Below are 12,777 nucleotides of genomic sequence, written 5' to 3'. Positions count from 1 at the left end.
GACCAAAAATTACATGAACCACTTTGAGTGACTCACTTCCCAAATTTGGCTGCAGTTCCCAATTGCAAATCACCCTCATAATACAAAATTTGTCACGATTGAGTATAGATTTTTATTTAAATATGTAAAGGAATCTGTAGTCAATTCCAAAAAGAACGTTCTAAAAATATTCTAAAGGCAGTGGCTTGGCCATATATTTTGTATCAGTAATAGCCTTTTCATCTTCCTCCCTCCACCCCTCCCTCCCTCCCTCTCTTTCTCCATCTTTCTATTCATCTAACTCTCTAGTTTTCTGTCTATAAACATATATATACTTACATACATATATTCATGCTACCAATCTATGCTCGCTTACATCATAAATTAGAAAAATTGAATGTAGAGAATCTTGTGATAAAGCAGAACTTAAACCAAAGTCAGTCTAACATAACGAAAGCATCAATGGGCTTCAAGAAAAGATTGGGTCACAGAAAGTCCTGGGCCGTCAGGTCCCCACTGCACTGGCCGCCCTGACCGCTCCTCCACGGTCTACTTCATGGCGTATGGAAGCCCCACAGCCACAGATGTCAGGGAGGAGGAGGTGCCCTGTGAGAAGGGCATTTTCTAACCCTTGCTATCCTCTGTGCTTCTCCCAAGTTCAACTGTGCTTTCCAGAACAGACTCAGCTATGCTGTTCCAGTCCTCAGGATAAGACTCGTGGCTATTAGAGCCCCAACGAGACTTGCATTCACTGCTATAGAAATTCAGCTCAGAGAGGTTCAGTGACTGGAAGGTCACATAGCTATTGAGGGGAGAGAATGGCCTAGACCCCTGTGTTGAGTCCTCATCTAATGGGTTTTGTTTTCCTCACTCCAAAGATACATTGTCTATATCCATATTGCTACAATCATGCTCTGAGGCTTGCAAGAGACCTATGAGTTTGGACCCCACAGTTTCTTCTCTCCCTCTGTCCCCAAACCAAGACCACTCTTTCCTTGAGGAGTCAGCCTAGCTCAAAAGAGGCAGGAGAGTGGCTGTTTTTCCCTTTCCTACACTCACAGCCATAGCATTGGTGGGGCTTGGGGTAGCGTCAGATAAAATATAATCAGATAAAATATATACTAATACTAAAATGTTCTGTGTAATTCAGCTGAAATTTTAATTTAACTGATGTCCTGTATTTTTATTTGCTACATCTGGCCACCCTAGATGAGGGTATCTTCCTTCTCGTTCCCTGTAATAAAAACAAGACTCCCCGAGGCACTCCTTCCTGGCTAAGGACCCAAGCAGAGTCCCTTCAGGCTGGACCATTTCTGGTGTAACCCATGTTAGGGGTCAAACCAACAGATCCCTGGAATATCTTCCTCTATCTCTGCTGAGACCAGGATGGGGGAGCAGGGAGCTGGAGGCTTGGAAGGCACATCCCTTCTATTCAAAGTTGAACATGGACCTCCCTCATATAGATGAAACTAAGGCAGGTAGATAATTTTAATTTCCAGGAATGTCTTTGGATTAAGATGACAATCTCCTTTTCTAACAGCTTCAGCCCTAAAGGGCTTTCCTATTTACAAATTAAGAAGCACATCTAAGCACTCAGTTCTGGGAGTCATGTCAAGTGTGCCGTTCTTTGGTTATGGCTTGGACTAGACCAAAATCTCTTGTACCTGATCCATAGAGAAGCCATGTGGGCATCACCAGCCAGGAGATCTGGGTCAGGTAGACCGTGGGGACGCCATCTTGAATCATTTCACCAGGCTCAGTTAATTCCAGCCTAGCAGCCCTGAGGGTGAGAAGAGTATAACTGGGGAGGGCTCTGGTTTGTCCTGGCTTTGTCCTACTCATTGGCCGCTGCTCTGTACTTCAGCCTAGGACTCTCTAGACATCGTCCCTGCCCCCCCTTAGCTGTGCTTCCCTAATGGACTTGTCCTCGTATTTGATGATCCCACCTGATTGGGTGTTGTGGGAACATACTAAGGACCCTCACCCTGAGAACTGCTTCTTCCTACTCCCACCCAACACCAGCTGGGTGAGCCTCTTACAAGCAGGCTGGGGTCTCATGGAGATTGGGGTAGGGATCTGCAGTTCGCCATGTGGATGGGGTGTCCACTAGGGCAGGGCCCTGGGCCATGTACTGCAGAGGGGCTGTGAGAGAGACACAGGGCAGGACCGTTGGAGCAGCAGAAAGAGGCCATCTTGACCAAGCCACAGCTAACATGATCCACTCCCGGAAATAGTCCAGACCTTTCAGTCCCAATTCCAGCTCTGCCCCTTGACTAGTTATTTGACCCTAGAAAAGTTCTTAATCTGCACCTCAACTTGCCCATCTCTGAAATGGGTGAAATGTCTATTCCAAAGGTCGGTAGGGTTATGGATGTGGTGTGTCAGATCAGAACTGGGACGCCTGAATCTAGGCCCAGCAGGGTTGTTACATGCTGAGGGGCGTTGGGGGAGAAGGCCTTCACCTCTTTATACTTTGCTTTCCTTATCCACGGAGCAAGACAGCTGGACTAGATCCTAATAGAGGACTCACTCAGCGCCGACTCTTCAGGCCCTGTGTGGCTTGAGAGCTGACTGCAAGGCCGGCAGCCAGTCTGAGTGGTGGTCTCCCCAGGAGAACTTTTAATTTAACTGATGTCCTGTATTTTTATTTGCTAAATCTGGCCACCCTAGGTGAGGGTATCTTCTTTCTCATTCCCTGTATAAAAACAAGACTCCCTGAGGCACTCCTTCCTGGCTAAGGACCCAAGCAGAGTCCCTTCAGGCTGGACCATTGCCGGTGAAACCCATGTTAGGGGTCAAACCCCGAGGGGCGGGACAGCTCCTCCTGCAGAGATCTCCAATTCCAATCTACATGGCTTGCCCCTCCTATACTTCTTTCCTGCTTTCATCTGAGCATCTCCAGGCACCAGGAAAACAGCAGTTAATTAACCCTTACAACAGGATGGAGGGGTAGTAGGCCCATTGACTTCAGCTTTCAGAGGAGAATCAGACATAGCCACTGCCTCGTAACTACCCTGACTAAAAGACTCAGCCCCAGCTTCCTCCCTTGCTCCCATTTCTCAGCTGCTAATGCCACCTTCCAGATGCACCAGCTGTGATGCTTTCCCTGCCTGGCAGTGCCTGCTGGGCCTCTGCTCGTGAAAAGTCCGAAAAGAGAGAGGTGGGGGGAAGCAGGCTGTTCCCCAGCAGCCCTGGCTCCTGCTCCAAGAGGGAGGGTTTGCCGACTCAGTGTCCCTGCTGCCAGCTCATGACTCACCCCCACCCAGCCCTGGGAGATAGGAGGGTCTCGCAGGGCCTCAGGCTCTCACCCAGCAAGAAGAGACAATGATCCTACTTGCCAAGAGACAGAATGTGCTGAGCGAGAATGAACTGAGGGAGCAGAGCCGACAGGGCTGGCTCCACGAAGAGAGTGCAGTAAGTCCTCACGCAGCCTTGTTGATCCGTTCTTGGAAGCTGCAGCTCCAAGTAAAACAGCAGCTTTGTTTGAAATCAGATCCTGGAATAACGTCATTACACTCAGTGTCGGCTGGGATTGTTTTTTCTCGTCCTCATTACAACGAAATGATGTGGAACCAAATGGAGTCCTGAGCGCCCACTGTGCCCCTACAGCCACCCCGCTAGGCCGGGACCTTTCTGTACTGAATGCCCTGTGTTGACTGCGGAGATGCCAGCGCAGCCCCATGGTACGGCCCTGCTTCATGTGAGCAGGGTCTTCAGGGTAGGGGCCAGAGGAGCTTGTTCCTGCCTGTGTTCCCTGCCTGGCTTGAGCAGCTGGAGGCCCTCATCCTGGGGGCTGTGTGGGCCAGGAAGAGCTCTTGAGAGAGAGAGATAGGGTGGGGAAAAAGACAGCACAGATCTGGGGATGGGTCACCAGGTGACCCTTGCTGGGACCTTCCTGGCTGGGCCTGAGGTTTTCCATGGATAAGATTAGACAGTTCTCAGACCACATCTTTGTGTCTGTGTCTTTGAATTCTGTGTCCTTCCCTGGGAAAGTTGAAGATTGTCCCCCGTGTCAGCACCACAGACCTGCAGAGAGAGGAGCACACGGTCCCAGCACGTCTATGCCAGTGGTATCTTCCGGGACTGGCCCCTGGCGGAGGAAACAGGACGGATGCCTGGAGGAGCTGAGTTTGGAGCATGGTGTGAAGGCAAGGGGAGGGCTGCTGGCAAGGAGCAATGCCTCTGGGCTGGGGGCTAGGCCCTAGTCCTGGCCCCTTCCTTTCTGACTGTCACAGAAATAGGCTTACCAGCTCACCCCCAGAGGAGCGGCAGGAGCAGGCTGGCAGCTCAGAGGCCTCACAACCTTCCCAAACTACTGCAGCCAAACCCCGAGAGACACGGAACCCACAAGGCCCCTCATAGCTGAGCGAGCCCACAGGCCCACCCCTTCCTCCTCCCACTGAGGGGCCCAGCAGAAAGCAGCATCTCACCTGCCCTGGTGAAAGGGGAGATTTGGTCAGAGTGTTCACAGAGACATGCCCCCACCCAGAGACTCCGCCCACAGCCGTGAGGGTGGGGGTGTCGGGCTCTGCCAGCTCAGGACATGGTCAGCCACGGACCCTCTTCAGACCACAAGGAGGAATCCCACTCCCCGTGAGCGGTCACAGAGCCGGAGCATCTTCTTCCTGCCTACTCCCTCGGCAAGTCTTCGTCAGTCACAGAGCCCGCACAGAGCCCGGGGCTCCTGGCTGGGCAGGGGACCAGCTGGGGTAGCCCAGGGCCTCCATTTCTTCTTGCCTGAGATATCCTGAAGCAGGCGATTCTCCAAAGAAGGAGTTTCCACTGAGTGACCCATCGCTCCTCACACATGTATTCAAACTCGAGCTTCTGAATCTTCAGAGGGAAGATTTAAAGAATCGAGAATCATTGGAAACATCTTTATTTTGCTCCAAAGGAAAAATGGGATTTGGGGACTTTGGTTTTGACCCCCTTTTTTTGTGGTCCTGAAAAGAACTAATCTACTCAACCTACAAGTTTTTAAAGTCTTCACACTCCAGTTAACAACAACTAATAGATGAAAGGAGGCGTAAGCACAAGAGAGGATGTAATTAAATGCTACCTCTTGCCGCCCAAGCTAACTCAGCCTCTCCAGGTCTGTAAATGGCGGGCGGGACCCGCGGTCTCCAGGCCGCCTTCCCCAGCTCTGCCTGTCGGTCAGCAGGAGGACCAGGAGGTCTGGGCTGGGGCCCTCGATTCTGGATTAGCAGACAAGTTGTAGCTTGCCAGGCTGCTGGGCCCGCCCTTCATCTCCCTTTGAGCTCACGTGGGAAGAGCTCCTATACCCCCTCGTTCAATAATCCCCTGAATTCGTGCAGCATCTGACCTTACACAGAGCGCTCGTGTGTTCATTTCCCACTGATCCTTCCATCTTTGTGAGCTCTCGAATGAACTGGATGTTATTTTACTTTCATTTGCAGGGAAATCAAGCTACAGAAAAGGGCTTGCCTGGGACCTCATAGGTAGACTTGGCAGACCAGAGTCCAGAGCCCTGTGGGCTTTGTGTATTGGGGCTAGGGGGGCCTGAAGAGAGGGGAGGAAGGAGCCAGTCAGCAAAGGTAGGGAGAGATGTGAGTCAGCTCGTCCCCTCCAGGCTGGCTTGTGAATGTTCCAGAGCAAGACGCAGGGCACATGGAGAAGGGCCATCAAAACAAACTCCTGGGTAGATGTGCTGGTGCCTCTTTTCAGGTTGGAGAGTTTTCCTTTTGTCACTGGGTTCAGTGAGACAAACGCAGCAGCTTTCCCAGGTGGGTGGAAGAGCCATCCCCGCCCTGGCTAGGGTGAGGCTCAGCATTCTCCCCCAGGGCCCTGGCATGTCTCTGCGGAGGCCTTCCTGCCCCGGAGAGCAAACTCAGCTGAAAAACAAAATCAAACCGGGCAGGATGTAGAGGCAGACATGGGAGGGAGGCAGCTGATGCTGTGGGCAGACCTCGAGCCCCCCATCCCTGCCCTCACTCAGGGCCTGGCCTGAAAGGGGAGAGAGCAGGGCTTGGGGGTTATTCTGAAGCACTGAGCCAGCTGGGAACGACATTCCTCGTGGCTTCAGTGAGGGCTGGATCCCAGATCACCAAAAGTCACAGTGGCCTTCCAGGGCACTCTGCAGTTAGAGAAACTGAGGCTTGGAGAGGTGAGGTGACTGCTCCAGGTTGCACAGCTAGACAGGGAAGAGCCAAGCCCAGAAGCCCCTCTTCAGCTCCCTGCACAGTGTTCCTCAACCCCCTGTATTCCTTGTCTTGCTCTTCTCCTCGTCCTGCTGTCCTCCTCATCCCCCTGTGCTCCTCGTCCCCCTGTGCTCCTCATCCCTCTGCTGTGCTCCTCATCCCACGCCTTGTCGTGGAGCAACAGAACTTCCCAAGCCTCTTCCTTGGTCTTCTGCTATCACAATGGTCACAAAATCATCACACCAACTATTTTTTACAGAATTTCTAATAGAATTACTTTAAAATTTCATGCATTTACTGTGAAAGGAAATTTGTCATCACTAACACGAGTGCAATATGGCAATATCCTTTGCCATAAATGAAGGTGAACCACAACTTATTACCAATAGCAGAATGAAAGCAAATCACTATTTATTTCTACCTACACCAAACATTTTTCCTTTCTGCTCATAAAGGAAGGTTGACAAGTGCTAAGGTAGAAGCTGACACCGAACTAGACTTTCTCCTCGTGGTAATCGAAGCAGAAAAAAAGGAGGCGCTTTCTCTCTAGTTGGTGTCATTTGTATCCTAAAGCATCCTAGAGCCTCTGACCGACCCCCTCCGTGTGTCTGCCTGGGAGGAGTGTGTGGAGCAAAAGCTCATCCTGCAGAATAATTGTCCCAAAACTGGTCCAGCCTGTCGGGCAGAGCTGAGGGCCAAGGAACAAAGTGGCAAAGGGGAGCCCCTTCCTCACTGGGGTGATCAGCCACACACCTGATTGACTGCTTCTGAGCGTTGTAGCTCTGTGCTTAGCAGGCCTGCTGGGTGCGGGGCTCTGTGGAATTGCTCCCTGGGCCAACCTGGACAGGGCCAACAGGAAATCCCAGAAGTTCTACATCTCCTGGCAGCCCCAGTCAGCAGCTGGACCCCCAGCACTGGGGACAGAGAGCGGGTGTGGTGGGAGGAAGCCTGGAGAGGCTTAGGGAGCTCCGCACAGGTGGCCCATCCCTCCCTTCTCCACCCTCCTGGCCTCCCCGAGGCTGGGAGCAGAATGGAGAGACTTCCAGACCCAAAGAAACTCAGCAAGACTTTGCTAATCCCAGGAAACTCCAGGCTCAGCCTCAAGTTACCAGCCTTGATTTTCTGTTTTCTTAGCCCAACTTGTGTGTGTGCTCAGGGGTGCATTTGGATTAAAGTGTGATTACAAGCATACCAAATAGTCACCGTTCCAGCCCAGATCTTTAGCCAGTAGAGTCTTGTCACTGGGCAGACGCATTCTCATGAAATATCTCCAAGGACTCCCTATAATCAGCCCCAAGAGGAACTGTGGGCCCCTTCTATGTCTGGAATCCCTGGGGAGGGGGCTACCAGCCTGCCAGAGGCCCTGGTGGCATTGCTGCAGGGCATCCCCAGCTGCAAAACTCTTTGCAGTTTGGACTTGTTTGAGTCACCAGACACTGGTGGCTAAGTAGCGAGGGGACAAACCCGGGGAGAGAGGCTGGAGCGCTGAGCCCTGGTTGAGGGTCTGCTGCATCTTAGCTGCATGACCTTGACCAAGTATAGCAAGTTCTCTGAGTCTCATATGCTAACAGAGAGAATGAGGACTCTGCTGTCTGTCTTGACACTTCGCCAGCCAGGCAGAGAAAGGGGTGCTGTGGGGTTCCAACAAGATGATGAAGGGAGGCTCTTTGCAAACTGCAGAGCACCCCGCCTGCTAAGGTGTGTTTAGAACATGCTCAAGGAACGTCAAGGACTCCCCTCCCTGGTCTGTTCCCCAGTAGAGTGCGGAGATATGAGTCCATTAGCCAGGTGTGCACAGGGAGTGTGTACATGTGGTGGTGGAGGGGAGGGCTGGAGCATACTTGTGTGCAGACTCATCTTCCAAATGGGGATCTGGCACCCAGTCCAGCCAAGTGTCCCTCCCCTCCGTGGGCAATTCTTAACTCTCCAGCAGGAGTGGTTTCTTTCCAAAATTGGTGTCTCTGAGGTGTTCTTTTGGGGGCAAATAGGCATTTGCCCCTCAGCATATACCCATTTTTTCCCTCTTCTTCTTAGGGTTGGGAAGCACCTCGTAGCTCGGGTGGGGCCAGTTCAGGGAGCCAGCGAGCCTCCCCCAGTATCTCTCAGTGCAGACCCGGGCTGCCTGGCCAGTGGGGTCTTCCTGAGTCACTAAGGTGCTCTTCCAAGAACTGGCAATTCATCCAATATCCCGGGGATTGTCTCACACTGGCACCTTGTAAGCCTCCCCTCCCCCTCCCATGATGGACTGTCACTCACACCTGACACAACACACAAAGTGAAGGGCTGGGAAAAGAAGGGGGGAATCAGCTCTGGTGGGACCCCTGCTCCTAGCCAGAGAGGAAGGGGTGTCTGGGAGGAGACAGGAACTGGCACTCCCCCTGCCCAATTCCAGCCTGTGGTGACTCAGGCCCGGTGGTTCCCACGCTGACTCAAAGTGCTGAGTAAGCAGCCCCCTGCGCCCCCACCCCTGCCTCAGGGAAAGCTCCCACACCCTGAAGCCCCAAGTGCCTCCTCTTGGGCTTCTCTTGTTAGCCAAGGACCTGTGTTCTCCAGACCCCTGGAGTGGGCAGAGCAGGGCTGGGGTGTCTGGGTGAAGGCGTCCCTCCTCCTTTTGACTGCTAACTATGCCTACCCCCAGACCAGCTGAAGCAGGCAGCAGAGCCCCTTAGGCCCAGGAGGCATGAGGACCCTGTGGAATGATGAGGTGGGGGGACATGCTCATATGCGAGATCAGGGCGTTGGCCACGTTGCTGTTCGGGTCTTTGCTGCTGTGTGACCAGGCACGGATGAGCAGGGTGTGTCCCGTGGGGGAGCCGGTTTGGCCAGCCCCACCTAGCTGGCTGAAGCTTGGTTTCCAAATGGGCTAATAGCTGGGGACACAGACACTCTTTTCATCTTGGCCTGCCCAGCACATACCTGGTTCCCAAGAAGCCAGGCAGCTTCGATCTGGTCGGCCAGAGCTGGAATTAAACTCTCTGGGCTCAGCCAACCAGCTGCTGCTGTCCAGGGCTAAAGGGAACCATCCCAGGTCATCACAGGTGACCCCAGCTGCTGTGCCCCTCAGCCTAGACCTCTGCCCTCCCAGCAGCTCCCTTGGTTCACTATGGCTCCCCTGGCCCCCTTGGGCTGTGACACCCCAGTGTCCATCAGGAGTTTGAGTCCCTGTTGCCAGCATGAGTTTCTGTGAGCCCTGCTCCTGTTGCCATAAAGGACATCTTTGCTCAGACAGCTTGGGAAATGACAGAAGCTGACATTGGCAGCTAGAGAACACACAGGAACACAGGCCTCTGGGTGTGAGAGTGAATTGGGCTAGCTCTGGGCATGGCTGGTATCTGGAGAAAGGCTTCGTGGAGATGACAGATTAGGGAAAGGGCTTGGAGCGTGAGGCTTTGAGAGGACGTGGGTAAGGAGGGCCGCCCAGGATAGAGGAGGCTCTGAGCAGAAGCGGGAGGCTGGACGAGGCTGCGCACGCAGAGGGGTGTGTCGGGAAGGGCAGAGATGACTGGATAGGCAGGGTGGGGCCAGGCTGGCGGGTTTGTCTCCTAAGTAGCAGAGAGACACTGCCCACTCTCAAACAGGCAAGGGCTAATGAGAGCTTTGTGGACCAAGGTCACGGTGATGGCACCACAAGCCCAGCAGGGCAGCCCCCGGGGGCCCTGGATTGGCCAGCGATAAACTGATGAGCTTCAGGCCCATGGTCTGGGCAGCAGGGGTGGCAAGGAAGGACTCAGAAAGGACGCCATCTTTCTGAGCCTGCCACTGTCCTGTCAACAATCATGGTTAAATTGGAGCTTTTACATTTTGGGGGCCACTTCAGAGTGAAGGATATGCATGTGGGGACCCTGGCCCTATGTAGCTCTTGAAGACCCTGAACCTGGAGCTTATGCTGTTTAACTTTGGTCCAGTTTCCCTCTAGAAGTCACTTTCTTTGCCTCAGGGTTTGGGCTCTGAGCGCTTCTTAGGAAGAACAGGGAGAAATGATTGTCTTGAGGTCCTAAGGATCATTCAGCGGAGGTGGGGGTAAAACCCACTTCTCCAAGAAGGAAAGGTAGAAAGGGGTGTGAGCGCAAGCCTAAGTCATTAGCACAAGAGGGGAGCAGAGAAAGGCCTGGAGAGGAAGGGCTCCTTGCTAAGAGCGCCCCTCTTTGGCCCACCTTGGAAGATGTTTCCAGTTGTTGACCCCCCAAGAACCCACTGTTCTCCAGTGGAGAAACGTGTCTCTCTGCACACACCTGGGCTTCCTCCTAGCTGTCCAGCTCAGTCTGCTTTCTGGAGGAGGGGTCAGCTCTCCTCCCAGGAAGTCAAGTGTCTAGCCTCTGGAATGTTCCCATCCACAGGCCATTCCACCTGAGGCTGGAGTTTCCCAAGGAAGCATGAAATAACCAGACAAGAGGTGTGTGTGTGTGTGTCTCACTGTCCTTTGTATTCAAAGCAGAGGACGCTGCCAGCTGATTGCTATCTGAGTGTGGGAGTGTGCCCGGGAGACCCGGCATTGGCAGCTAAGCTCTCCCACCTGTTGTGGGCACACGTGTGCACTGCCCTGCACACCCCGCTGGGCTGCAGCTGCTCACCCTGACCTGGAAGGGAGTGTTTGGGAATGTGGGGGGACATTCCTGCTAGTCACAATGACTGTCTGGCGTGGCTGGCATGTAGGGCCTGATACCGGGCTCCCAATCATCCTGCAGTGCTTGGGGCATCCTGCTCCAGGGAGAACAGTGCCAAATGCTGATAGTTCCGTGTAAAGACACACCCCACTATCTTATCAGGATTGGGCTTCATTCTGGGCACCCCACCTGAGTGGACAGCACTCCTCTTATTGTTCTGAAACCTACTGAGGCCTGCTCTAAATACCAGTGTACCCCTTTTCCTGGGCTATTCAGGCTTCCTGGGCTTGCCCTCTCATGTGCCAACCTGGTAGCTCCTTTAGGTATAGCTTGGATGGTGTAAAACCCTCAGCCAGGTCCCACAAACAGCTACTCTCCCCAGTCTGGGCATCAGAGGGACAAGCCATCCCTCCTGAGCAAGAGCTTGGTCACACATGGGCCTAAGTGCAAACATTCCTTCCCTGGAGTCTCCCACACTGGTCCAGAGCAGCCCCATGTCTACAGACAGAGACACTGGCTCACAGTCTCAGTCACCTGCCCAAGGCCGTCGTTGCGAGCCGACATGGCCAGGGCTCAACCCAGGCGGCCTGGCTCCAGAGCCTGTGCTGTTGCCCACCTAGTGTGCATCTGCCCAATGTCTCAGCTCTGGGCACTTGAGGTTCACACCCAGAGCCCCAAGATGCCTTCACCCCTTTTTAGCCTGAGAGGCCACAAGAGGGAAGGTGCCAGCTTCAGCTAGGTTACAGGCCCCGGGGAGGGCAGGGTGGCAGCTCGCTCTGTCTGAGCCTTGGAGGAGACCAGACCTCGGTGGCACTAGGAGAGGCAGGCCTGGCTGAGAGGCGCTTTGCTCCTGCGAGTACAAGGAGGGTGAGAGTGTGATGGGAGGGTTACCGCAGCTGTCCCCTGCTGCCACACAGCCTGCCTGCCACCGTGCTGTGGGAGCCGGCTGTGGTTCCCAGAAAAGGGTGACACTAGCGGGTGTGGCTGGTGGGAAATGCAGTCCCACCGGGGTGTCTCTGCCTTCTCCACTACACCCGCTGGGGCTCAGGCAGCTCCCGTTCCCTCTGGGCAGCCCACCCTTGCTGAGACTTGGCAGGGCTGCCCACTGCTCCTTTTCCCAGACAGGACAGCAAAGTCCCGAGTCTCCGGCAGGCTCCATCAGCATGATTGCATTTTGCTGGGTTGGGGCCAGGATGAGCACTGGCCTCCTCACCAGGTGTCTGAGATAACGCCCAGGGGTGTCGCTGACAGAGAACAAGAGAGGGCCTTGTGTTTCTGTGAAGGTCTAGCTGCCGTAGGGGAGAGCTCCGCTTTCACTCCAAAGCGCAGCTGTCACTTTCCTCCCCAGAGAGACCTGGGCAGGGGTAGGCCAGTGGCCCGGAGCTGCCGGGCCTAATGGCATATCTTGTATGTCACCTGCGAGGTGCCATCCCATGCCCCACGACTCTGAAAGCTGCCCCTACCCCTTCCTCTTGTGTTGTTATTGTCTGCTTAGGCCTCCCCAACACCACATCCCAGTTGCCTTTGGGGTAGGTTGGTTTGACCCAGTTTGGGGAAGAAAATTGTGCCTGCCTGAGTGTGCAGCTGTGTGTGGGTGGGGTTGATGGAAGCAGCATTAGGCCAAGTTTGTGGCTTCTGAGTTTTAGAAGCAACTTCTGACCCACAGGTGGGCAGCTGCTCCCTAGGACACACCCAGAGAGATGGGGAGGACCTGGCCAAGGACTGGCCAACCTTGTGTGGCCAACTCTGGTGTGAAGGGGAAGTACCCAGGTGCCTAATGACGCCCACTGCCCCCCACCCCCTTGGCACACACACACACACGCACACACATATGCACACATGCATGCACACACCTGCACACACACAGGGTGGGGCAGGCAGGCTCTGAGCTGCTGGACTTGGCCCTGGCTCACCAGCAAAGGTGAGTCCCAAGTCGGCACCTGTGTGGAGACATTTATCAGGCTCCATGTTGATCCTCTCGTCTGAAGACAAGTCAGAGCAGGCCACCCCACCGGCCTGCGAGCTCCTGGGAAAGT

At 54.1% G+C, this 12,777-nt stretch overlaps 1 protein-coding gene across 2 annotated transcripts in view; it reads left to right on the top strand.

Annotated features, from left to right (window-relative positions):
• PKP1 (plakophilin 1) overlaps window positions 1-12,777 on the top strand; it is a 42,128-nt gene that overhangs the window by 13,399 nt on the left and 15,952 nt on the right. The window lies entirely within an intron of this gene.

The sequence above is a fragment of the Talpa occidentalis genome, unplaced genomic scaffold (assembly GCF_014898055.3).
Source record: "Talpa occidentalis isolate TD23 unplaced genomic scaffold, MPIMG_talOcc4v2.1 talOcc4.8, whole genome shotgun sequence".
Classification (NCBI taxonomy): Eukaryota; Metazoa; Chordata; class Mammalia; order Eulipotyphla; family Talpidae; genus Talpa; species Talpa occidentalis.
This window is presented reverse-complemented; position numbering and strand designations above follow the sequence as displayed.